We start from the raw sequence: 27484 nt of genomic DNA, 5'->3' as shown, positions 1-27484 counted from the left end.
CACCTGCTGAAGCAGCCTGTTCCATTTTTGGACAGCTATAATGATGCCTTAAATTGAGTGGAAAGCTGCCTGAGGGTAATATCTATACATTGTTTTTTTCCAGGAAGGAACACCAAAGAGCAAGCTCCAATTTGTGGTCAGTCAGAATCCCCAGATTGTTCTCAGATGAACAGCTGCCAAGCCACGTGGATATCATTTTGTGCTGTGTAACTAGGTTTATGAACTTGTAAGCACCATTGTACGTTCATATCAATCACGTTTCACTTTGCTAGTTCTGGCCGAGAATTCTAGTCTGTCAATTATCATTTTTTTTAAAGATTTTTATTTATTTAATGAGAGAGAGAAAATGGTAGAGAGAGAGCATGAGAGGGAGGAAGGTCAGAGGGAGAAGCAGACTCCCCGCTGAGCAGGGAGCCCGATGCGGGACTCGATCCCAGGACTCCAGGATCATGACCTGAGCCGAAGGCAGTCACTTAACCAACTGAGCCACCCAGGCGCCCTGTCAATTATCATTTTAAGTTTAGATTCTGTGAGAGGCAATGGTCTTATGAGTGGGCCAGAAAATCAGGTATTAGGAGTGCTAACAGAAGGAATAGTGGCAATTCCCCCATTCCATTGTCTATTTTTGTTGGTGGCCTATTTCCTTTGCCTTGAATGCTCTTCTCTCAGATGTTCACATGGCTGGCTTGTCATCATTTGTCTCTAATGATATCTTAAGAGAGGCTTACCCTAATGAATCTTCGTAAGTCTTTATCACTTTATTATCTTATTTTCTTCGTAGCATTTAGTACTCTACAGAATCATCTCATTAAATATTTGCTCATCTTTTTGTACCTGCCTCTGCTCATCCTCTACTACAGCACTAAGAACATGGGCTAGCCTGGTTTGATCTCTACTCTCTCCCTAGGGCCTGGAACTCTTCATAGCTCATAGATGGTACTGAATGAATGGATTAATTAATTAATTCTTGGTTTACTGATCCCAGGTAAATATTAGTAATTAAAGTCCCTTAATGCCCTAATAAACAACAATTAAAGCATTCATAGATTTCTTAGCCCAGCAAAATACACTCTTCAAAATTCCTATACGAGAAACTGCTGTCATGATATCTCAGGTATATTTGCTGACATTTCTAACAGTCTAGAAATACACAGATTTATCTGAGTAGAGGTTAAACGGACTTTGTAGATGACAAGATTCCAAGGTGATCTCAAAGACATGGATAAAACAATTCAAGGTATCTCAAATGTGCACATTGAACACAGAGTTGGAACTAAAAAGAGCAAAGGATTTCTAACACAAAAACACTGTGTGGCAAAATATTTATTGGACAAATGTGATTTTTTTTTAATGTTCTGAAAAAGAAGCAAACAACCAGTTGGCACAGGTCTTCTTTATTTCTGTTTTTTAAGATCTCAACTATTAGTTTTAACTAAAGAAATCATTCCTATACTGTGGTTAAAACAATGCAGGGTTCAATTAAACCCCAATTATACATCAGTGGAATGCAATTTAAAACACTTTGGATTTTGCTTCTGTAGAAAAGATGTATTTTATTCTATTTAAATTCACTGTATGTTACCAAAAAAATAGAAAAATAAATAGAAGAACCAACTAGATTACTCTTGTCACAGAAGGCCTGGGCACTCAGATAAAGCAAAATCAGGTCAAATAATAAGGCTTTAAAGCCATAGCAATTTCTATTCTGAAACCTCTGAAGATCTCATGCACTTCTTTTTACCTTTCAAATTAGATGGAAAGTTTCTGTGGGTATTTTCTTTCTTTTAAAATAAACTGAAGTGTTCCTGTATTGTCTTTAGACAATGTCTATAGTCATAATAAACCAAGTAATCACTGTTAAATTTTAAAAATATCATTAGTAACTAATTTTGGATATCCTTATATTCCATTAATGAATATATATTAACGACACAGGACAAATTCAGTCATAAATAAAATGAAAATAGTTTGCAATAGGGTATGTTGGGTACCTTGACTGTACAACAGTATAGCTTTAGATTATTGTGTTTATAAGAGAAATTATCCTGACTCTCACTCAATCCAGGTATCCACCAGCATTTGAACGTGAATAATTTTGAGGATTTGAACTGGACAGAAACCTCTTTTCCAGGTGTGAAAATTTAAATCCTCAGATTTGCAAAGATGCTCTTGGTAATAAAAAGGTTGATTTCCACCACCACGACACCGCCCCCCCCCCCCCCAAAGATTTATATACACACAGACACAACTTTAGGGCAGATAGACTGGGGAAATGAGAGGGAAGTCGTGCAGCTAGAATGTTGGGTTGGCCACAGAAACCCCACTGCTGAAAAGTTTCACAGGGATCATTCACATACGGCAAAAAGTACTCCAGAACAGCCACGGGTGTCAGGTAAGGAGGGTGAACTTCCGGGGAGGGAAAGGAGGCTTATCTACAATTCTTACCATCAGCGCAAGAGCTGTGACATGAAATTCCCTGGATGCTAGAACCTAACCAAGATGGAGACAATGCGGCTGGCCGTCCACACGACATGTGGACCGTGCTGGATGTCAGCTAACAGAGCCCGCAGACGAGCGCCGACAGCGCTGGCACCGGGGCCAAGCTCGAGACTTCCCGCTCTGCCGCGACGGCGGCTCTGCGCAGGCGCAGACACAAGCGCCAGCGCGCGATCTCCGACCGACCGGCGTCGTGGAGATACCCACCCGCCTGCCCCGGAGCCCTAACAGCGCCCGAGCGCCTAGAGAGCAGAGTCCTTGAGTAACAACGCCTTTACTGCCCCGGGATGCAGTCACCTTCGCAACTTCCCCAAAGGAGAGCCACCGACGCCACTCGTTGGACTCCGCCCCAAGCCTGTCCCGGGATGTAGACCTCCCCGGAGTCCGGGAACCAGGACACGCCCTCAAGACGCCCCCTAACCCTGTGGCCCCGAGGCTGGCTGCAGTGTATCAGGGGATCCCTGTGTCTCCCGAGTCCTGCCCCTTGCCGTAAACCCACTCCTCCTGCCCCGCCCAACTTGCGCAAGACTCTAGCCTCAGACCCAAAGGGGATGCTGGAACCACCGTGTGGAGTTGCTCCCCAGGTCTGAGGACCAGGCACCGGACCCTGCCTTACAGCTCAATGACGAAAGCCCTCCCAGAGCTCAAGCCAACAGCTCAGTGGCTGCCCTGAACTTAGGCAAGATTTGGGGAGGACCCGCCTGGGCCTCTTCTACTAATGTCCTTGCCTGCCCCCTTTTCAGCCAGGAATCAGGCCTATAGTGTGGGGCGCCCTCTTCATCTGCTGCTTCAGTGACATTCAAGTCTTCCTTCAGCCAAGGATCCCTGAGAGATGTTGGCCGTGGGAACATAAAAATTGAAACAACAATGGAAGTCATAGCACTCCTGCCTTGGAACAAAAACATTTGCAGAAATTTTAGGCTAAGGACTTGGGGATTGATAAAATGTAGGTATTAATTTTAATGTGATCAATTTGCACTTACAAGCTTAAATTTGGGGCATTAAAGTTGCAAACAAAATATATTAACTGTCACCAATGGAGGATTTAATTCATACTTAACTAATATTAATAATATTACTAATGTAAATGAAATGCGATAGAAGACAGGATAAGGTAGTGATTAGACACCAAAGCTTTGAAATCAGAGGGACACTTTTTAAAATCATCTTCTACTTACTAGCTGTAAGACTCTGGGCAAGACCATCACTTTAAAATTCAATAGGACCATCTACTAAATGTGAATGATACTACTTACATCATAGAGTGGCCAGGAGGATTAAATAAAAAGATTGCAAAGCACTCATAAAGTGCTTGGAATATATGTGGCCTACTATAACAGGCTGTCTACATTTCCTTCTAAGGCTGGGAACTGTTTCCCAAAATCTCCTTTATATGATCTGGGTTACAGTTTCCTACTGTGAGGAATTCAGAGGAGACTTGGAAAGAGCACAGAGAGGCAGAAGAAATTCTCCAGAGTTAACTGCAGGCAGATGTGAGGGTAGATGAAGAAGTCACAGCAGTTTCCCAGCAAATTTGTGAAAACCGCTGCAGACTGGGATAGCTGTGGGAGATCTGCAAAGGTACTGGAGAACTGCAGCAGCTTCCAGGCAAGCATTTGAGAGCCACTTACTTCTGTGCTCCGGGCGGAGACCTTCAGGGTCAGCTCCTCCTGCCTTTGGCGACAGCCCCACAACCTTCAGCAGCATTTCCCTGGCCTCTGTGTCCCACCTTCTAACTCACCATCACATAAACTGGTTTGTTTTAAACCCTATATGACCCAGATACATCTGTTTTCCTGACTGAACCCGTAATGATCCACCCAAAAGAAGTGTTACCTTATATTTTCATGTTTACTATTACTTTTATATATTTACATAATATTTTATATATTTATGTTTATTATTACTACTATCACATTACCATTTTTATCACATTTTATAGCATAAATTTTTTGATGCTATAAATGCATACTGCATCTTTTTATTGGCTTTATTTTTCTGGTTATAAAAATAAGAGATGTCCTCTTAATATAGTTTATTACCAACTACAGTCTTTAACTTCATAAATATACTATATATTTAGACAGTCCTCTGCATTAATATCTGTTTCCTTGTTAATTATAATTTTGTTACTGGTACCAATTCAAATATATTAATTTTAAAAATACACATAGGAAGATAACATTCTTTTTAAAAATTTTGAAAAACAATTTAAAGAACCATTAAGTAATTACTGAATGAAGATTTATATTATATAACACGTAAGGACTAATAGAATTTAGGGCTATTATTGCTAATAATAGGCAACCATGTACTATATGTAACATTAGCACAATTAATGAGCTGGAGAATGGATACTAATTAAATAACAATGATGAGTGTCTCAAAATACATTTTAATGTCCACTAGATAAAAGCAAAACTATGAATGAGGATGTAGCTCATCATAGAGTCATTATTAAAACTGGAAGAGTAATCAGTCAATAGTAGAAATTATTTTAATAAAAGATCATTTCATTTAATGAAAGCTAAGGGACTCCTTAGTTTAAAAAACAAACAGAAAAAGCACATATGTACACACAAACACCAAATTTTACATAACATTCCTGGTGTTTACCCATCCACAGGCTGACCCTCCGAGGTTCTAGGTTAAGAACCCTTGTTCTGGGTCCCACAATGTACAGATAGCATGGGATTCTGCCCCAAAATTACTTACCTAATTACTTCCTTAGGAGTAAGTTACTTTGTACTTCATTACCCTAAGAGGTAAGTACTACTTTTGTTCCTCTTAACCTCAGGAGAAAGTTATCAAGAAACAAATTTAAAGCCAGTTCTAAAATCTCAGGACTTTCTAGTCTTTTTGTTAAAGCAATAAACATGCAGGACAATTACAGTCAATAATGGAGGTGGTGTCAATCAGATATATTTCTTACTCAACATCTATAATTATCTTAAATATTAATTGCATATGGCACATTATCATTTGTAGAATGTTGTTTTAGTTCAAAACTGTATTAAGATCTGATCACTGAATTAATTCTAAATCTGCACGTTTCAATTTTCTGTTTTTAATTAGATCTCTTAAAAATTTGCATTTGAAATCTCAACCTTCTGAACGCCCACCCCACCCCCACCACCCAGCTATATGTCATAAATAGGCAGGTAATGGACATTGGGTTATCAACAAATATATGAGAGAACTCTACTTAAAATTCAGTTGTCCCAGGAACACTTTTTTCTGAAACATTTTTTTAAGACTTATTTATTTATTTATTTATTTGAGAGAGAGCAGGAGAGGGGGGAGGGAGAGGAGAAGAATCTCAGGCAGACTCCATGCTGAACACAGAGCCCCACATGGGGCTCGATCTAATGACCCTGAGATCATGACCTGAGCCAAAACCAGGAATCATATGCTTAACCGACTGAGCCACCCAGGCGCCCCTGAAACAACATTATTTTAAATCGATGTCACCAATCCCAGTTGGTTGAATTTTACTTGGTTTCTACCCACACCAGAACCCATGCTTTCCTTTCTCTCCTTCCACTTTTCTGAATGGAAGTAGAACAAGGGGGATTTTTTTTTTTTCTGCCTTAAGCTCTGTTCTGAGTTTCGGCTTTGGCCAGGAATGAGTTCCAATGCATCATCTAGGTTTCCATGCACATGTGAGAAGGGGACAGACATCTGTTTGGATGTTTTTCTGTCCTCTATTCAGAGAACTCAAATTATCTGCTGGTTATTCAACCTTCCTGCATCTCAGAACCATGCCCACACCTGCCCTAAACTCACTTCCCTCATTCCCAATTAAAACTGAGATTTCATTGGAACAGTGATCTCAACAGAAAAGGAAGCAAAGTGAATAGCAATAAGTAAAATATCAGTTATTTATTGTACTCAATATGCACAAGTATCAAGTATTTTATATAGATTTAATCATTCACTGTAAATTAAAGGCTTGCATACAAGATGCACAATCCAACTGGTATGTGCTTGTTAAATCCTTGCTTATTTCTGGTTACCTGCCCCTCACCAACAACCTATCAATGCAAACCATCACAGTCACACACCCACCCACAACAATATAAGCCTAGGGAAAAGAAAATTTGCACTCCTCTTCTGAAAGGCTCTTGGCCCTTTTCAAATATAATCTAATATAAAATTAGGATTATAATCCTCATTTATAATTAGAAAAGGCATCTAATTAGCCCTGCTGTATATTATGGAATATAATCTAGATAATCTAGGGAAAGCAAAAACTAAGTTGTTCTATAATAAAAATTAAGAATAATGAAATTACCACAATTAAAATGAACAATTCTAAATCTAAAGCTAAGTCACTGACACTGAATCCTCCCTGCTTTTAATAATATAGGCAAATAATAAGTAAATCTAACCAGTAGAACTACTGAATGATGACCAGTGATAAAATATTTATTTAATGCCTACTAATCTTTCCTCTAATACAGAAATGTCTTTTCAGATTAAATTATTTAGAATATTTAGTATTTTAGTATATTTAATATTCACTTTGAGAAAATCTTCATATAAAAGTACAAGCTTATAATTAAATTTCCAGGCAAATGTCAAGGTCCCCAGTGAAAAATATTAACATACTCTATGAAAATACTTTCAGTTAGGGAATTATATTGTTCAGCATAAAAGTCTATCAAAACAATTTATCTGGTGTTAGGAATTTCCAGAGTCTTACTTGAAAATACCACTGTAGGACTAAAATATGGGTGATACTTAGTGAAACACTTCAAAACTCAAAGAAATTATTTAAATCAACCCATGATGGAAGTAGCAGATGTATACAGAAATTACCATAAGAAGGATGTCTCTCAGTTGAGTATGAATTAATTTGTTTTAGACTTTTATCATTTGTAAAGAATATGTAACTAAAACAAAGTGCTCAGCATGACAGAATAATCAGGAAATTTCATAGTGCATGTCCAGCACTTCCCCTTAGAACTAATGATCTAAGGAAAGGATGTACACATTTCTGTCTCTATGGCAAGTATAGCTTCAAACTGGTGATGGGTATATTGGACTATCATAGGTAAACACTGCTACATAGTGAGTACATATTCTAACTGCATGCACCCCAAAAAGTCATAAAATCAAGTGGCCATATATACACGGTCTATTTCTAGAACCTACATTCTCTTTCATTAATCTATTTGCCAATCTTATGTAAGACCATTGTTAAAATATCTTAATGACTATGGCCATACAGTAAATTCTGATAGCTTGAGGAAAAATTCTTCTTATCTTGTATCAATCACTTTTCTACTTATTTTGTCAAAACTGTTCATTTTTTTTCTTCTTTGCATTAACTGAAATTTCTTCTACTTTTCCCTCTGTTAGTCTGAAAGTCATACACACTTTTAATATTCTTTTAGTGCTTATCCAGAGATTATAAATTAATACTGACTTATGTACATTAAGTATTCATTGGTCCTTTTCCCTCATCTCAGATTTTGCAAGAAACTTAAAATACTTTAATTCCACTTGTCACACCTGGCATTAGCATACATTTATATGTATCTACATATTTACTATTCTTATTGCTCTATTTCTTCCTTCACCTCCAACCATCCATCTGGGATCATTCTCAGCAGCATAAGGAATACCTTTTATTTTAGTAGTGACAAATTCTGTGTTTTGTTTTGTACAGCAATTTTTTTTTTTAGACCTGAAGATATTTTCACTGTATCTCACTATATATTGGGATTACTTTCTTCCTGTTTTCTTTTGTTTCCATTATTATTTTTGAGAATTCAGCCACATTTCTTTTTTAAAGAAAATTTGAATTTTTCTACGGATGTTTTTAATATTTTCTCTTTTTTTTATTTTTTATTTATTTGCAGTTTTTTAAGAGACTTTTTTATTTTGAAACAACTATAAATTCACAGGAAGTTGCAAAGATATGTACAAAAGGTCTCATGTACTCTTCACCCAGCTTGCCTCATGCAAAACTATACAGCATAATATCAAAACTAGGAAATTGACGTTACATTCACCAGTTTACATGCAGTGTGTGCATGTAGCTCTACACAATCGTATCACATGTGTAGATACTTAACTGCACCATTATCACAAGACTTCCTCTTGCTATCACTGTATAGTCATACCCACCCACTCCCTGCTCCATACCTAAGCCCTGGCAACCACTATTCTATTTTTCATTTCTATTATCATGTTATTTCACAATGTTATTATATAACAGGGATCATAAAATATATCTCCTTTTGAAATTTACTTTTACACTCAGCATAATTTCCTTGACATTCATTCAAGTTGTGTTGATATGCACAATAAACAATGAACAATAGTTTATTCCTTTTTATTGCTGAGTGTTATTCCATGATATGGATGTACTATAATGTGTTTAACCATTCATTTATAACTATCAATAATCATTGAAGGACATTTAGTTAATCCCAGGTTTGTTTGTTTTTTTTAAGATTTTATTTATTTGACAGAGAGAGACAACGAGAGAAGGAACACAAGCAGGGGGAGTAGTGGGAGAGGGAGAAGCAAGCTTTCCACTGGGCAGGGAGCCTGATGTGGGGCTCGATCCCAGGACCCCGGGATCATGACCTGAGTCAAAGGCAGATGCTTAACGACTGAGCCACCCAGGTGCCCCGTTAGTCCAGGTTTTAACTATTATGAATAATGTTACCACAAACATGCATGCATAGGCTTCTGTGTGAACATACATTTTCATCTCTCTGGGATAAATGCCTAAGAATGTAATTGCTGGGTTATAATGCTAAGGCCATTCTTAGTTTTAAAAGGAACTGCTAAGCCATTTTTAAAGACTCAATTTTACTTTCACAACAGCAATATATGAGTAATTTTAATCATTCTTGTAGTTTTATAGTGATATCTCATTTTATAGTGATAATTGCATAGTAGCTATACCAGTTTACTTCCCACCAACAGTGTAAAAGGGCTCCCTTTTCTTCCCATTCTCACCAACACTTATTATCTCTCTTGTGTTTTGACAATAGCCCTTCTAGGAGGTGTGAGGTAATACCTCATTGTGGTTTTCATTTGCAGTTCCCTGATGATTAGTAACACTGATCGTCTTTTCATGTACCCTTTGTCTTTTTTTTTTTTTTTTTGCAAAAATGTTCAGATGATCTCTCCATTTTTAATCATGTTTGTTTTTGCTATTGAGTTGTATGAGTTCCTTATATTTTGGATATTAACTCTTTAACAGTTATATGGTTTGCGAACATTTTCCCCATTCCATATGTTGCCTTTGATTATTTCTCTTGCCATGCAGAGCTTTTTAGTTTAAAGTATACCCAACCTTTTTAGTTTTGCTTTTATTGCTTGTGCTTTTGATTTTATAAACAAAAACTGCTGCGAAGACTGATGTTAAGGAGCTTTTCCCTGTTTTCTCCTAGGACTTTTATAACTTCAAACCTTATAATTAAATCTTTAATCCGTTTCAAGCTAAATTTTATGAGTGGTGGAAGACAAGGATGCAATTTTATTCTTCTCCATATGAATAACCAGTTTTCCCAACACTTTATTGAAAAGACTATCATTTCCCCACTGAGTATTCTTGACTCCCTTATCAAATATTAGTTAACCATATATGCACGGGTTTATTTCTGTGTTCTCTATTCTATTCCATTGATTTATGTGTCTGTTTCCATGCTGATAGGATACTGTTTTGATTTCTATAGCTTTGTAGTATAAAATATGCAATCAGGAATTGTACTACCTACAGCTTCATTCTTCTTACTCAAGATTGCTTTATCTATTTGGGGTTTCTTATGGTTTTATACAAATTGTGGGATTTTTTTTCTATTTCTGTGAAAAATGATATCAGAATTTTGATAGGAACTGTATTGAATCTATTGAGGCTTTTAGCAGTGTAGACATTTTAACAATATTAATTCTTCTAATCCATGAACATAGTATATATTTCCATTTATTGGTGTCTTCTTCAATTTCCTTCATTGAAATCTTATAGTTTTCAGTGTACAGATCTTTCACCCGCTTAGTTAAGTTATTCCTATATATTTTACTTTTATGTATTGTAAAGGAGATTTTTATTTCTTTTTCAGACAGTTCGTTGTTAGTGTATAGGAATGCAACTGCTTTTTGTATATTGATTTGTATCCTGGAACTTTACTAAATTCATTTATTAACTCCAAAAGTTTTTTGGTGGAGTCTTTAGGATTTTCTATACATAACATCATGTCATCTGCAAATAGAAACAATTTTACTTCTTTCTTTCTTATTTGGATGCCTTTTCTTTCTTTTTCTTGACTAACTGTTCTAGTTGGGACTTTCAGTACTGTGTTGAATAAGAGTGATAAGACTAGGCACCCTTGTCTTGTTTGTGATTTTAGAGAAAAAGCATTTAGCTTTCCACCACTGAATATAATGTTAGCTGTGGACTTGCCATATATGACCTTTATTTTATGTTCCTTCTATACCCAATTTGTTGAAAGTTTTTATCATGAAAGTGTGTTGAAATTTTGCCAAATGCTTTTCCTGCCTCTACTGGGAGGATCATGCGATTTTTTCCTTAATTCTGTTAATGTGGTATATCATGTTTATTGATCTGCATATGTTAAAACATCCTTACAACTCAGGGATAAATCCAACTTGATCATGGTTTATAATCTTTTCAATGTGCTTTTGAATTGAGTTTGCTAGTAATTTGTTGATAATCTTTGCATCTATATTGATCAAGGATATTGGCCTGTAATTTTCTTTTCTTATAGTGTTCTTATCTGGCTTTGGTATCAGGGTAAGCTAGCCTCCTAAAGTGAGTTCGGGGGTATTCCCTCCTCTTTAGTTTTTTGGAAAAGTTTGAGAAGGACTGGCAAACATTCTTTAAATGTTTGATAAAAATCACCAGCATCTCTTTCATTTATAATTCTTTTATTGAGTCCTCTCTCTTTTTTTCCCATTGGTTAATCTAGCTAAAGGTTTGTCAATTGTGTTTATCTTTTCAAAAAACCAGCTCTCAGTTTCATTGATTTTTTTTCTATTGTCTTTCTGGTCTCTATTTTATTTCTGCTCTAATCTTTTTTTATTTTCTCTGCTAACTTTGGGTTTAGTTTTTTCTTTTTCCCCCCTAACTCTTGTAGTATAAAGTTAGGTTATTTGACATTTTTCTATTTTCTTAACGTATTCATTTATCATCCCTTCATTTTCAGCCTATATGTGTTCCTAAAACTAAAGTGATTCTTTGGTATGCAGCATATAGTTGGAGCTTGTTTTTAATCCATTCAGGCACTCTTTGTCTTTTTATTGGAGTATTTAGTCCATTTAAATTTGATGTAATTATAGATAGGTAAAGATTTATTATTACCATTTTGTTAATTGTCTTTTTGTTGTTCCTTTATTCCTTTCTTCTCTCTTGTTGTTTTCCTTTGTGATTTATTTTCCGTAGCAATATACTTGAATTCCTTTCTCTATAGATAAATATAATAGTCTACTTTAAGCTGATAACAAGCAACCTTCAATTGCATTAAAAAACTCTACATTCACAATTAAAAAGTCTACACTTTTACTCACCCACGTTTTATGTTGTGGATGTCACACTTCACACCTTTTTATACTGTGCACCATTTACAAATTATTATAGCTATAGTTATTTTTAATGATGTTTTTAACAATTATGCTAGAGATAAAACTGATTTTCACACCACCATTATAGTTTTACGGTATTCTGGATTTGACTATTTACTTTATCAATGAGTTTTATACTTTTGTTTTCATGTTGTTACTTAGCATCCTTTCATTTCAGTTTGAGGAGCTCCCTTTAGCATTTCTTGTAACACTGGTCTAGTGGTAATGAACTCCCTTAGCTTTTGTCTGGAAATGTCTTTATCTTCCCATTTCTGAAGGATAGTTTTGTCAGACATAGTATTCTTTGCTGGCAGTTTTTTTTTTTTTTTCCTTTTAGCACTTCAGATACATATTCCCTTCTCTCTTGGCCTGCAAAATTTCTGTAGAGAAATTTGCTGATAGCTTTATGGGTGTTCATTTGTATGTGATGAGTCATTTAACTCCTGAGACTTCAAAGTTCTTTTGTGTTTGATTTTTAACATTTTGATTATAATATGTCTTAGAGTAATCTGTGTTGGAATGATTTTGCTTAAGGTCCTTTGAGCTTCCTATGCCTGAGTGTCCTTATCTCTCCCATGATTTGGAAAGTTTTTAACTATTATTGCTTATAATAAGCTTTCTTCCCTTTTCTCCATGTGAATATTCCATTTTGGTGTCCTATACCTCATGTAGGCTTTCTTAACTCCTTTTCATTCTTTCTTTTTTGTTTTCAACCCTGTCATTATATTTTTCATCTTCAGGATGTCTGTCTGTTTTTTTTTTTTTTATGGTTCCTTTTTATTAAACTTCTTGTATTGTTCATACATTCTTTTCCTGATTTTTATGTGTGTTCTCTTACATTTCATTGAGTTTAAGATGATTATTTTGAAATTTTTAGGCAAATCACAGATCTCCATTTCACTGGGGTAGGTTATCAGAGCTTTATTGGTTTTCTGTGGTTGTGTCAGACCTGCCCAATTCTTCATGATCCATGTAACGATAGCCTTGCATTGGTGTCTGTGTATCTGAAGAGCAAACACCTCTTCCAGTCTTTGAAGACTGGTTTTGGCAGATAGATCTTCTTCTGTCAATTCCCCAGACTGATAGGTTTACTTCCAGAATTTCAGGGTTACAGCTGGTTTAAAGCTGTCACTGGGACTATGGTGGGGCCCGTGTCAGTGGTCTTGTTATCAGGGGCTTAGGGAGGCATAGATCTTCTCTGGTCTCTGCGTGAGTGGGACTGCCTCCTATACCTTTCTCAGTAGGATGGTGCTGTGGAAACGGTCTGGATCAGGTTCCTCAGTTGGGTCTTCAGGTAGTGGGCCTATTGCCGGGTGTGCAGATGGCTGTGTCCCACCAGATTCATAGCAGAGCTCCTCCCTCGTCACTGGATGGGTCCCTAGGTAGAAGGATGGCCCTGGATCATGGCCGTGAGGGACAAGAACCAAGCTCTAGGACTGCTTCAGGTTCCACAGCTAAAACTAAGGTCTGTGTATCCAATTCTGAAGGCACAGATAGGTATGTCTCCTGCCAGGTCCCAGGACATGCTTGATTGCTCCCTGACCACAGCTGGAGAGACTGAAGTTGATTATAGGGCCATTTCAGGATCTCCTGAAGCATAGACATTAGTGACTCCTGCCTGATCCCTCTGCCAACCAGACTACTGGAAAATTATGGCTATGACGGGATAGAGCCAAATATAGGGCCCTTTCTGGATCTTGGAGGGCACAGACAGAAGTAGCTCCTGCTGGGTCCCTGTGCCAGAGGACTATTCACAGCATGCAGGTGAAATGGACAGTTACAGGGCCCTTCTAAAATCTAGAGTCTGACTCAATTTAATAGGCTTATCTCCAGGAGCTCCCAGACCACACCAGAGAGAAGCTGCAGCTGGTTTATGGGCTTCAGCATCTACAGCCAGGACTGAGGTCTGTATGCCTAGTACCCAATGCATGTGTAAGCATGACTCTTCCTGGGTTCCTTGGTCCATGGTACTGGTGACAGGATTAAGGCCAAATGGGGTTGTTGTGAATACTCAGAGGGTACCTAGTTATTTGTAGGGCTGTAGCTAGGATCAGGATTGGTGAGTCAGCTACCTGGGTGTAAGGCTGCCTTCACAAAATGGTTCTTCATCTTGGACCACATCAAAATTTCACAGTCTCCTACCAGATCCCAAATCTACCTCAAAGGCACTTTTGTCTGTGGATGGATGTCCAATTATTGTTGCTGAGAAGGGGATCTGAATGGAGGACATCTTATTTATCTATCTTCCTAATACCACTCCTGTAGTTGTTAGATCATTTTTATGACAGCTGTTTTAAAATCCCTATCTGTTGACAAGGGAGCTAAAAATATTCAATGGAAAAAAAGTCTTTTCAATAAATGGTGCTAGGATAATTGGGATATTGACATGAATGAAACTGGACCCATAACTTATACCACTCACAAAAATTAACTCAAAATGGATCAAAAATTTATATGTAAGACCTGAGATCATAAAACTCGTAGAAGAAAACATAGGAGTAAAGCTCCTTGATATGGGTTGTGGAAACAGTATTTTGGATATGACACCTAAGCCACTAGTAACAAAATCAAAAATAAACAAATGGGAATACATCAAACAAAAAGCTTCTGCACAGCAAAGGAAACCACTAACAAAGTAAAAAGAAAACCTAATGAATGGGGAAAAAATATTTGCAAACCATATACCTGATAATGGGTTAATACCCAAAATATATAAAGAGCTTATACAACTCAACAGCAAAAAAACAAATAACTCAATTTAAAAATGGGCAAAGGCTTGAATAGACATTTCTCCAAAAAAGATACACAAAAGGCAACAGATACACGAAAAGATGCTCATCAATACCAGTCACTAGGGAAATGAAAACTAAAATCAGAATGACATATCATCTCATGCCTGTTTGAATGGCCATCAACAAAAAGAGATAACAAATGCTGGTATGGATGTGAAGAAAAGCAAACCCTTGTGCACTGTTGGTGGGATGTAAATTGGTACAGCTGCTATGGGAAATAGTATGGAGGATCCTCAAAAACTTAAGAATGGAATTACCATATGATCCAACAATTCCACTTCTATATATCCAAAGGATATGAAAACACTATGTTCACAGCAGCATTGTTTACAATATTTACAATATTACAATTATTTACAATAGCCAAGACAACAGAAACAACCTAAGTGTCCAACAATAGATGAATGGATAAACAAGTTGTGGTACGTATATATACAGAATAGAGTAGCATTCAGTCATAAAGAATACAGAAATCCTACCATTTGCAACAACATGGATGGGCCTTGAAGACATTATACTAAGTGAAGTAAGTCTGACATAGAAAGACAAATACTGTATGACCTCACTTATATGTGGAATCTTACAAAAGAAAAAAAATTACAGAAAAGATCAGATTGTGGTTACTAGAGGTGGAGGGTGGGGGAAAGGGAAATCGTAAGAAGGCTGTCAAAAGGTACAAACTTCCAGTTATAAGATAAATAAGTACTAGGGATGTAATGTACAACATAATGGTTATAGCTAATACTGCTTTATGATATATACAGAAGTTGTTAGGAGAATAAATCCTATGAGTTCTCATCACAAGGAGAATGTTTTTTCCTTTCATTTTATTATATCTATATGAGAAAATGGATGTTAGCTGAATCTATTGTGGTAACCATTTCACAACATACATAAATCAAACCATCAAGCTGTCTGCCTTAAACTTATACAGCGACATATGTCAATTATTTCTCAATAAATCTGGAAAAAAAAAACAATCCTCGTCTGGTAGTTCCAACATCCAGTTCTTCTTGATATTAGCTTCAGTTGATTAGTCTTTCCTCATTCAAATTGTGGTTTTCCTGGTACTAGGTTTGGCAAGTGATTTTATATATAACGACATTTATATATAATCCAGGACATTCTGTTTAATACATTAGGAGACTCTTGATCCTATTTACCAATATCCTATCATTTAACATGCAGTCATACTGTTTAGGTTTAGCAGGTGGGTTCTGCCCTACTTTTGTGGGCTTTTGTTTAAAAGACAGCTTAACACATGCAGAAGAATGAAACTGGACCATTTCCTTATACCACACACAAAAATACTCAAAATGGATGAAAGACCTAAATGTGAGACAGGAATCCATCAAAATCCTAGAGGAGAACACAGGCAGCAACCTCTTCGACCTCAGCCGCAGCAACTTCTTCCTAGAAATATCACCAAAGGCAGGGGAAGCAAGGGCAAAAATGAACTACTGGGACTTCATCAAGATAAAAAGCTTTTGCACAGCAAAGGAAACAGTCAACAAAACCAAAAGACAACCAACAGAATGGGATAAGGATATTTGCAAATGACATATCAGATAAAGGGCTAGTATCCAAAATCTATAAAGAACTTATCAAACTCAACACCCAAAGAACAAAGAATCCAATCAAGAAATGGGCAGAAGATATGAACAGACATTCTTCCAAAGAAGACATCCAAATAGCCAACAGACACATGAAAAAGTGCTCAACATCGCTCGGCATCAGGGAAATCCAAATCAAAACCTCAGTGAGATACCACCTCACACCAGTCAGAATGGCTAAAATGAACAAGTTAGGAAACAACAGATGTTGGCGAGGATGCAGAGAAAGGGGAACCCTCTTACACTGTTGGTGGGAATGCAAGCTGGTATAGCCACTCTGGAAAACAGTATGGAGGTTCCTCAAAAAGTTGAAAATAGAGCTACCCTACGACCCAGCAATTGCACTACTGGGTATTTACCCCAAAGATATAAATGTAGTGATCCACAGGGGTACGTGCACCCCAATGTTTATAGCAGCAATGTCCACAATAGACAAACTATGGAAAAAGCCAAGATGTCCATCGACAGATGAATGGATAAAGATGTGGCGCATATATACACCATGGAATATTATGCAGCCATCAAAAAAAACATCAAAATCTTGCCATTTGCAACAACACGGATGGAACTAGAGGGTATTATGCTAAGCGAAATAAGTCAATCAGAGAAAGACAAGTATCATATGATCTCACTGATATGAGGAATTCTTAATCTCAGGAAACAAACCAAGGGTTGCTAGAGTGGTGGGGGGTGGGAGGGATGGGGTGGCTGGGTGATAGACATTGGGGAGGGTATGTGCTATGGTGAGCACTGTGAATTGTGTAAGATTGATGAATCACAGACCTGACCTCTGAAACAAATAATACATGATGTTAAAAAAAAAAAAAAGAAGATAGTAGGAAGGCAAAAATGAAGGGGGGGGAATCGGAGGGGGAGACAAACCATGAGAGACTATGGATTCTGAGAAACAAACTGAGGGTTCTAGAGGGGAGGGGGTAGGGGGATGGGTTAGCCAGTGATGGGTATTTAAAAAAAGCGGGGGGGAAAGCTTAATGTTTGGAGCCCTTGCAATGTTTATTTTAGTCTGATTTGTTCTTGTAGCACTGCAGGAACTCCTGCTCAATCCTGGTGTTGCAATCAGTAGAAGCTAAGATTCTTTCCTAAGCTGATTGGTATCAATGGGTGATCATGGTCAGGGGCTAAGCAAGAAGCCTCTGGCCCTTGTTGTTCTTACGCCATTCATTAGAAAGCAGGTGAACAGGACTGTAGATGAATGGAACTGCCTGCTGGTGTGCCAACTTGTAGAGCCAGGACTAGGTCAGCCTACAGCTTTGCCACCGCCACTGTGGAAACATCAGACAATCCACTAGCTCTCTAATTGTGTACAAGGGACTAGAATGGCCTAGAGCTTTGATGATGCCACTGCTGACAGATCAAACTGCACAGAGGTGCCTCAGTTGTACACTGGTTTCTGTTGGGGGTTCCTGGTCAACCTCTTAATGGCCTCTAAGAAAAGACCAATGCTCTCAGGGTAAAAGTAACCCCAAACACATGGCTTATCACCCTGAATTTTCATCTTCTCCTTGATCTTGGCCCAGTCATCTTTCACTAATTTGTTAGCTTTTTGAGGCTCTCAAAAAGATGTTTTCTATATTTTGACCAATTATTCCAGGTTTCCTTAGTTGAATGCTTGGTCTAAATTATCTAGTACACCATACTAAGCTCTTTCAATGTTATTTATAAAAATGTGTTCAAGAACAACATATGTTCTTATTCCTTCCTCTCTCATAAAAGTAACATATTTTGCATACCTCACTCTTTCATTTAATAGCATATCAGCACACGGAAAAAATCATCTGTATAATATTCCACTGGGTGTACAAAGTTTATTTAATCAGTGCCTTGAGAGACCAGGGTTAATTTCAATGTTCTGCTAAGACAAACTGCAATAATATGTGGTCCATTTTGTACATGTGCTAATATATCTATGGAATAAGTTCCAAAGAGATTTAAAAGTAAACTTAAAATTTAATTTGAAAAAAAGTATATGGAAACTCTCTGTACTATTAAAATTTTCTAAAAACCTGTACATGTTCTAAGAAATCAGGCACTTTTTTAGTCTATTAATAAAATAAAATCTATTACTTTAAAAATAATAGTCTATTGGGATACCTGCATGGCTCTGTCAGTTGAGCATCTGCCTTTGGCTCAGGTCATGATCTCAGGGTCCTGGGATCTGGACATCCGCCTCAAGCTCCCTGCTTAGCGGGGAGTCTGCTTCTCCCTCTGTACCCCCCAAGCTAGTTCTATCAAATAAATAAAAAAATGTTTTAAAAAATAAAAATAATAATAGTTTATTAACTTTGAAAATTCTAATTAGAAATAATTAAAAAAATGGCAGTTGGATTCTCTAACAGGAGCTCAAGAATTACTATGTATACTAAGTCTTTATATGAACAGTAGTTTTAATAGCAGTTGCTAAGAACTATGAGCCATTTTTATCAAGAGTGGAACTACTCCCATATGGTACCTAAATCTTTCCTCCATCCTTCCCTTCTCCCATGTCTTACGACGTCAGCTCTGAGGAAAGCAATAATATAATACTTAAGGAACAGAATAGAAAGTTTATAAATAACTGTTTTTGAAATTGATGTTAACAAATACAACACAAGTAACAGTCATAACATTATTCTAAAATATTCATTCACTCAATAAATATTTACTGATCACCTGATATGTGCCAGTCTCTTTTTGAGATACTTGGAATACAGAAGTGAACAAAACAAACAAAATCTCTGTTCTCAGGGAATTTACATTATAGTGGTAGGGAGAAGACAATGAATAAAATAAATACACAAATTATATAACATATTGATAGGTGATGAGTACTATGGTCAGAAATAAAGCAGGGAAAGGGAGGGGTCAGGTATCCCATAAATGGGAATGGTTTAACAATTTTACCCAGAAAAATGTCATAAATTAATTCATTTTTAACCAGCTAGGGGAGTTGTTTAAAGATTATTTGCGACCTTAACATTATTGTTTCTACTAAGAACCCAAAAGTTAAAATACCACCCTCCAATCATACATCCTGGTTAAGAATGAAGAAAGAAAAAAATTATCTGCAAGGCACAGTCCTAGGTGTTTAAGACATGCTTTCTTTTCATGCTCACAACAATAACCCATGAAGCAGGTATTCTTTTGCTCATGTTAGAATTAGGAAATTGAGATATAGAAATTTTAAGTGACTTTCCCAAGAGATATCAATTAATTGCTAAGTCCATCCCACAAGAATTTTTAAAAAAGGAAGTCTTTTTGAACATAATCCAGGCTCCATATGTATGTAACAGCACAAATAGAGAAGCCCTTTTGAGCAGAGTTGGTAGTTGTGGATACCATTTGCTGTAGCATATGCTAAAGAACAACTCCCCTTAATATCACTGCTAAGAGGATAAATGAAGCCATGTACTTGATGATCCCTCTGTGTAAAGTATAAAGTAGATGGAGAATTTTCTGTAGTTAATATTTTAAAATGTGTGGTTCTGGTCACCACAAATCTGATCTCTTTGGTCTGTAAGGTTTTTGTTTTTGTTTTTGTTTTACATTCCATATGTGAGATCATACAGTATTTATGAAAGTATTGATCATATAGTAGAGAAAGTATTATCTTTCTCTGTCTGACTTAATTCACGTAGGATGATTAGCAAAGGCCGGGGGTGGAGGAATTGGGTGAAAGTGGTCAAAAGGTACAAATCTCCACTTATAAGACAACTATGTCCTGGGGATATAATGTACAACATGATGATTATACTTAACACTGCTGTAGAGATTTGAAAGTTACTAAAAGAATAGATCCTAAAAGTTATCATAACAAGAAAAAGAAATTTTTGTAATTATGTGAGGTAATGGATGTTAAAGGAATTTATTGTGTTAATCATTTCACAATATATGTAAGTCAGGTCATTACGTTGTATACCTTAAACTTATATAGTGCTGTATGTCATTTATATCTCAATAAACCTGAAAAAAATAATGATATTGCCTCAAAAATTTATGGCTCAGTCAAATCTCTAGCTTGGGCAAAAATGGAGATTTATTGGCTTACAGATTCCAGAATGAGTTGAATAAACCAATCTACAGGAAGTGGAGTGATGAATGCTGGCTTTCAGGAAAAACTGGAGGCAGGCTCTTGAAGCTCATCACATGTCTCTCTCCATTTACTTTCTCTTTCTTTGCAGCTGGCTTTCTCCACATGTTGGGAATCAATTCCTGCAGCTTCCAAACCAACTGTCCTCTGCGGCTGTAGTGTGTTACATGACCATACGTAGCTAACCTAACTTAGCTCCTACATGTCAGGTCAACAAGACATAAATGAACTTTGACTCTCTGGGTTTTGAATATAAAAATTTCCAGAGAAGGGATGGAGTGGACATATTGATCAGGTTCTCATGAAGAATATTATAGCCTTTTTAATAGCCATATGGATGGTGGAAATGGTAGTTTATTAGAAGAAGAGGAAACGGTGCGAAAGTGATATTACAGATGACTACTAAATATAGCTTCAAAGAAGTGACTATCATAATAAGAACCACATGGAATTTAAAAAAAAAAAAAAAGCAGCTCTGATCAGCCCCCAAGCACAGTTGGTTAGGCATAAGAAGTATTTGAATAACATTATGAACACAGTTCTAGACAACACTCATCCCACTGTATTGAATCATGTGTTTACCAGCACAGCTCTTTGCAGAGTTCAGGAAACATGTCTTAGACATCTTTGTTTTCCAAGATCAAAGAACAGTTCTTGGCACATTTGCTACAAGAAAGAATGAGTAAATGAATAAATTATGTCAACAGCTTTACCAAAAATCTTCTGTAGCTGCATATTACCTGCAAAAACAACGACACATACCTCCTATCATGGCATTCATAAATATATAAAAACTGTTCCCAACCTGCAGTTTCATCTCTTACAATAATACGCTCCAGACTCTACAGATAGCAAAGGTTCCCTTGATAATCTTTCACTTTCATATCACATATTTATAGTAGTCTCTAGTCTCAAAATAAATTAGATGGTCTAGGGAGCTTACATTCTTTGGAAGAGTAAGATAACAAACACTCATATCAACAAATAAAATAAATACAAATTCTGGAAAGCTCTATGGAAAAAAATGGCAGAATAATATATTAGAGAAAAATGGGGGTGGGATATATTACATAGGGTGGTAAAGAAAACCTCTCTAAGGAGGTGATATTTGATCTGAGACTTGAGGGTAAAACTAGAACCAGACATTCCAGGCAGAGAGAACAGTAAATACCAAGTCCGCTGGGCATTGAAGAGCTTGATACATTCCGAAGAGCTGTCAGAATGCCAATAGAGACTGAACAGTATGTGAGTTGAAGAGGTAGGCAGATGCCAGACCTTGCAGAGTCTTGTCAGCTAAAGCACAGAGTCTGTAGATTACTTTAAATGGAGTGCAAAGCCAAGGAATGCTGTTAAGGAAGGAAGTGCCATGGATTTGCCCTTCTAAAAGGTGATCTCTGGCCACTGGGTAAAGGTCAAGAGGGGAATCCAGAAGAACTGTTCAGAGACCACTAGACTACTAGAGTGGTGGCATAAGTGGGCTGTGGCCTGACTTTACACAAATTTCAAAAGTAGAGCTGATCTGGGGAGGGAGTTGCTAAAAGCAGGCTGAGGAATGAATCTCCTAGGTGTTGAGCTCGAATGACTGAGCTGTGGTCAGTGCCACTCACTATGACAGGGAACAACGGGCAAGGGATGGTTTAGGGGCAGAAGACCAAGAGCTCCAATTTGATAAAAGGAGCTGTGAAGTAGCCAGACAAATGAGATAGTGCTCACAGCAATTTTCAAGTTAATATTTTAATGTGTCCTTTAGAATATCAATGATACTATTTATTTGTTCAGCAGATATTCAATAAGCACCCACTGTAAACCAGGCACTGTGTGTTGCAGATTGTCAGTGAACAAAAGAGAAGAGTACCCCTGCTCTATAGCTGGTGGTGTTGGTCTGAAGATTTTCTCTTCAGATCAGAGTGCTTCAGTTATCTCAGGGAAGTAGGAAAGAAGGTCAACAGCAGAAACAGAACATGGGAGGGGCACATGGGTGGCTCAGTTGGTTGAACGAATGCCTTCGGCTCAGGTCATGATCCTGGAGTCCCCGGATCGAGTCCCACATTGGGCTCCCTGCTCGGCGGGGAGTCTGCTTCTCCCTCTGACCCTCCCCCTCTCATGTGCTTTCCCTCTCTCTCATTCTCTCTCTCTCTCAAATAAATAACATCTTTAAAAAAAAAAAAGAACATGGGAGATGAGGACTGGGAGTTTTGGGGAGAGGGAAACATGTAAAATAGTGACCCAGGAGTGCATGAGAGTGATTGAACTATGAATGGGATCACTGCCTGGCCACTTGATATTTGTGGTCACAAATCTAAAGCAAGGCAAGTTAGTGTCACCACATGTTTCCCTCCCAGCCATGTTCAGCTACACAGGTACAGGCATGAAAGAGGAAAATGTTTCTATTTAGGCAGGGTTATGGTTTTGCTAATTGAATGGGATGAACTGAGAGAGGGGGCAAGGCACTTGAGGGTACATGCAGGGGAGCAATTATGACGGGCCATGGACTCCAGAATCTAAGCTGCGTGGGAAGCAGAGTCAGGACATCAAGGAGGTAAGGGAAAATGAAAACACGGTAGGATCCATGGCCTGGATGTCCAGGTAAGGTCAAAGAAATGCTGGGGTTGGAATACTAGAGGTAGTGAGCTAGAAGGACAGGAGGAGATGGTCAGAGAGAAGGATGCTTGAAGGTGAGACTATGGAGAGTCTGCAGTTATTGGTGATGGCAATAGGGGTGGTGGAAGATGGAAATCAGGTAAAAATTATTGGTTAAAAGCTTAATAAAGATACTAGGATGGGGAGGGAAAGGTCATCTACATATATACGAAAATTGTCAAGAATGAATACATGTGTAGTATTAGAAAGAGTGGTAATGATTAGGAGTTAAGACTATTGAGGAATATGGGGAACCACCCAAGGGTCTGTAGATAAAAGTAACAATGAGGGGTGGTGGGCAATATAATCGGATAACATGGAGTTGAAAGACAAGACTATATTTAAAATATCTCTTAAATCTAGCAAGTCTAAAACAGTTAAGTACTAATCTTTCTTCTTTACTAGAAATATTTTCTCAGCTATACTATTACTATTCAAATCCAAAATTATAAAACATTACATTAATATTTGAATTTATGTATTCATTTTAGAAGAAATATTCTACCTAATATGCAATGTAGAAAAGTCAATACAGAAAAAAGTTAATGGATAAGGCATTTAGTACTAAATACTATATCTACATTAAAGCAAAAGCCACGGCATTAGGCATAGACAGACATGCTTACATAAATTAATTTAGCGGCATGCTGACAATCATATATTCCCTGTGGTTTGTGACAAGTAAAAGAGCAAATTCACGTCATCAGTAATTGCTGGTAACACATTTCTAATTTACAGACACCTAATACTCCCATTCACAAGGTAGGTATTGAGCTGTTTATATTGCTTTATATAAGGTTTTGTTGAGTTACACATGTTTTGATAAAAACAGATACCATGTGTTTCAGACTAAAATTCCTTAATGAACAATAAAGAGCAATCGGTTTCAACAAACATTCAGAGTCCAACCGAGCTCACTGCAGCTGGTAAACCACAAGGTGATTCAGAAAGATTCACAACCATTCAGTAAACTCCATTTTCGGCTAAGGCAGTGAATAATCTTGCCAGCTGTTTTCAAGACTGCTTTCCATATGAAATATGCTGTGTACACTTATATACATTTATTTCACCAAAAATGCTCTCCCTCAACAGAAAATCCAGACCACAAATGCTATTTGGAAGCATGTGGTTGTGTGACATTTGTGCAACAAGTTAAAAACATGTCAGTTTCTCATGTAATATAGTGGAATGATCTTACACATCTTCACACTGACTAGTCCTTCCCTCATGCCCCAAAGTCCTATTAAAATAACAGAAAAAATATTATTTAAAGAATGAAAACACTTCATAAGAGAAAGCAAAAAAAGGTACCATCAATGGACCAGAAAGTTTGAGAAACTCTGGAAGCATGAAGAATGAAGCAGGTGGGGTAAGACTAGGGGTTCCATCAGAGCCAGAGAGACACTACAGCCCAAGACATGGGAAGTAAAGTTCTTTTCTTCCTAAGAAAGTTAGAGAGAACATTCAAGCTGAAGCATATAACCAGAAGCCAAGGGAAAGCCTTTGGTGCATTCTTTTACGAATGGCGTTCTGAGCAACTGGGCTAGTTGGGGTCCCATCTCCCTCTTCTCAGGGCTGCTGATGACAGCTGGGGCTTTTACCCACACAGTGAGGTCGGAGAACTCTTTTCCCATGGCACCTGTCTCAGAGAGTCTCCAGGAATGGTGTTAGACTCCAAGAGGTAGCAGAGCAGTAGATAACACTGGACTCTACATCTCATGAAAAGTGAGGAGAGATGCCTGTGACTGAGCTACAGAGAAGCATTCTACACTCCTCATTTGGGCAGCTGGGTGTTCCACCTACGCATTGTATGAGGAAGCCTGATTGCTAATCTCTCAAACAATTCACCCAGCCTTCCCAGTGAAGGAAGAGGTCAGATGCGGGAATCTGGTCAAATACAGAGAAAGCTATCTATAATAAGCAACCTCATTTTCATTCATATATATGAATCAACAACAAGAAATCACCAGAAATTTTAGGAAAAATTGTGCAAGTGTATAAACAAAGAGCACAACTGAGCCAAGAAGAAATAGAGCTATTTCAAGAAATTCAGCTGGAAAGACTGTGGCATTTATAAAACAGGAATTTACTGCCATGAAAAGTTAAAAATCTGAGAAAAATACAGAGTCCATGGAGATTAAAATATTATGGCTAAAATCAAAATATAAATGGAAGGACTCAATAAACTAAAGGCAATGTTAGTGACCTAAAAATAAAGATAAATGGATCTAATGATGAATGAAATAAAAATATGAAAAGAATGGGGAAATATAAATGAAAAGTTATGGAAGTGAGATATGGAAGTCCCAACAGTCTTTTAAGAAGCATTTCAGAAGGATACAGTGATAATGCAAATAAGAAAATAAAAAAAATATAATAAAATTTCTCTAAGCTGAAGAGATACCCAAAGCTTCAGATTGAAAGAGATCAGATTTAATGAAAAGACCCACAACTAAAAATATCCTGATGAAATGTTATTAGCTCATAGATAAAAATAAAATAATAAAAGATGTCAGTGGGGAAAAATATTGCCTATAAAGAAAATCTGACTATTACCAACTTCCCATCAGTAGAATTTGATGTTAAAAAACAAAAGGGCTGGGGCACCTGGGTGGCTCAGTCAGTTAAGTGACTGCCTTCGGTTCGGGTCATGATCTCAGGGTCCTGGGATGGAGCCTCGCATCAGGCTCCCTGCTCAGCGGACAGCCTGCTTCTCCCTCTCCCTCTGCTGCTCCCCCTACTTGTGCTCTCTCGCTCTCTCTCTGTCAAACAAACAAAAATAAAATCTTTAAAAACAGAACAAAACAAAAGGGTCGTACCTTTCAGATCCTTGGCTAGGGCAAGAGGGGAAATGAATGTGTTGTGTTATAATCAACTGTGTGGGGGAAAATAAGGATATTTTCAGATATCACATTCAGAGTTTATCTCCTTCACACCCTATGTAGGGGAAACAAGTATAAGAAGAGATATTCTATAAAGAAAAAGGAAAAGAAAAAAATAGAGTATGAATATAAAAATCAGAGGCAGCCAGGTATACAGAAATGTGGTAAAATGTTAGAAAGAAAAAAAAACATTTAAATATAGAATTTGATCGTTAGTAAAGCCTTTAGGTGATAGTATTTTAATAAGATGTGGTTACTTTTCAATTTTTATGGGCACAGTCCTCCTACATGGCTCTGCAGCCACGGGCAGAGGCAGCGCCTTCACATCTCCCGCTTCAGCCTCCACAACACCCTACATCTGGGGCAGCCCCGGTCTCTGGCTCCAGGCTAGCTTTCCTCTCCCTGAGCCACCCACACCATAGCTCCACCAGAAGGAAGATGTCCTCACGGTCCCTGTGCTCTAGTCCACCCAACAAAGCAGTCCTCTGACACACCATCACCACTGGGATCTGTGAGGGGAACAGTGTTGCCCAAGAAGCTCCTGATCCCGTGTGGGCAGATGACCCTCCTTCACCCATAAGGCTCTCAGGACACACCACGCCTCACATTTCTCCCAACTGAGTCATCAGCAGAAACACACATCTCTCGGTTTACCACCCAGAATGTCACACCCATAGTCTTCTGTATAGTCACAAATCTAATCTATCTTCAACTCCTCCCTATGATTCTGGATCCTTCCACTGTTCTATGATAATATGCTTCAGGGAGGACAGAAGCCACATTTAAATTTACTAAGACCAAAGCCACCAGAGAACCAGCAGATTGACTTGTCGTGCTATCCGCACCCCTCCCCCCTTTGTTTCCTCGGTTTCTACAAGGCTCTTAGCCCCGTGATTGTGTCCCCTGACCAACCTGCTTCACGTTTCAGGGCCACATCCCCCCCTCCCTCTTATACTCAACTCTCTACCCTGTAAGTTAAAATATTTCTGTAAATAATCTTTTTGCCTTTCCTACGGTAACACGGTTTTTATGTTGCTATACCTTTCATTCCTCCCCCCAAAAGCCAATTTTTTTGTGCTCTTTTGATATTTTTCATGGCGAAAGAAACCAGAGAAACTCAGGAAATCTAAAAGTTGGGATATAACAACAAAACTCTCTAACGGTTTCATTATAGCAGGAAAATAGAAGAGTTTATTTTATTTGCTTTGGTATTTTTTAAAAATTAGGTTGATTTGCCTTTAATTTCTCATGGAATTATGGGAAGAAGTGAGATTGGAAACAAAAATCAAATGTTTATTTTCTTTTGAGATAGTTGCCAAGAGTAGTAAGCAACCAGATTTTGTCTGGGTGTTTCTTTTGCCTGCTCTTTCA

General features: G+C 37.6%; 1 protein-coding gene across 1 annotated transcript in view; it reads right to left on the bottom strand.

Annotated features, from left to right (window-relative positions):
- Positions 1–27484, bottom strand: part of C4H8orf34 (chromosome 4 C8orf34 homolog) — a 376094-nt gene that overhangs the window by 290513 nt on the left and 58097 nt on the right.

The sequence above is a fragment of the Zalophus californianus genome, chromosome 4, assembly GCF_009762305.2.
Source record: "Zalophus californianus isolate mZalCal1 chromosome 4, mZalCal1.pri.v2, whole genome shotgun sequence".
NCBI classification, from domain to species: domain Eukaryota; kingdom Metazoa; phylum Chordata; class Mammalia; order Carnivora; family Otariidae; genus Zalophus; species Zalophus californianus.
The sequence above is the reverse complement of the archived record's forward strand: the minus strand, read 5'-3'. Positions and strand labels throughout refer to the sequence as shown.